The sequence below is a fragment of the Arachis duranensis genome, chromosome 6, assembly GCF_000817695.3.
Source record: "Arachis duranensis cultivar V14167 chromosome 6, aradu.V14167.gnm2.J7QH, whole genome shotgun sequence".
Lineage (NCBI taxonomy): Eukaryota > Viridiplantae > Streptophyta > Magnoliopsida > Fabales > Fabaceae > Arachis > Arachis duranensis.
Genome location: NC_029777.3, coordinates 11,839,080 through 11,839,903, shown reverse-complemented (window position 1 = coordinate 11,839,903; position 824 = coordinate 11,839,080).

Here is an 824-nt window from a genome sequence, read left to right as displayed (position 1 = left end):
CGTTGAACCCCCACATTCAAACTCTAAGTTTGGTGTTGGGAGGTTCCAACATTGCTCTGAGTATCTGTGAGGCTCCATGAGAGCCCTCTGTCAAGCTACTGACATTAAAGAAGCGCTTATTGGGAGGCAACCCAATGTTATAATTTATCTATTTTCCTTTGTTATTTATTTTATTTTGTAGGTTGATGATCATGAGAAGTCACAAAATCAATAGAAAAAGCAAAAACAGAATGAAAAACAGGAAGAAAAACAGCACACCCTGGAGGAAGAACCTGCTGGCGTTTAAACACCAGTAAGGCTAGCAGATGGGCGTTTAACGCCCAGTCTGGCACCATTCTGGGCGTTTAAACGCCAGAAAGGGGCACCAGACTGGCGTTAAACGCCAGAAAAGGGCCATTCTGGGCGTTTAACGCCAGAAAGGGGCACCAGACTGGCGTTAAACGCCAGGAAAGGGCAAGAGCCTGGCGTTAAACGCCAGAAATGGGCACCAGCCCGGCGTTTAACGCCGGAATTGGCTCAAAACGCATTTTTTCATGCCATTTGGTGCAGGGATGACTTTTCCTTAACACCACAGGATCTGTGGACCCCACAGGATCCCCACCAACCCCACCACTCTCTCTCTCTTCTTCACCCATTTACCAATCACCTCAATACCTCTTCCCCAAACACCCTTCACCCATCAAAACCCATCTTTCTCTTCACCATTCACACCCTAAACAATACTTCTTCCCCCTTTTTGACCGAACCACACAACCTCCTCCATATCCTCCATTTTCTTCTTCTTCTACTCTCTTCTTTCTTCTTTTGCTCGAGGACGAGCAAAC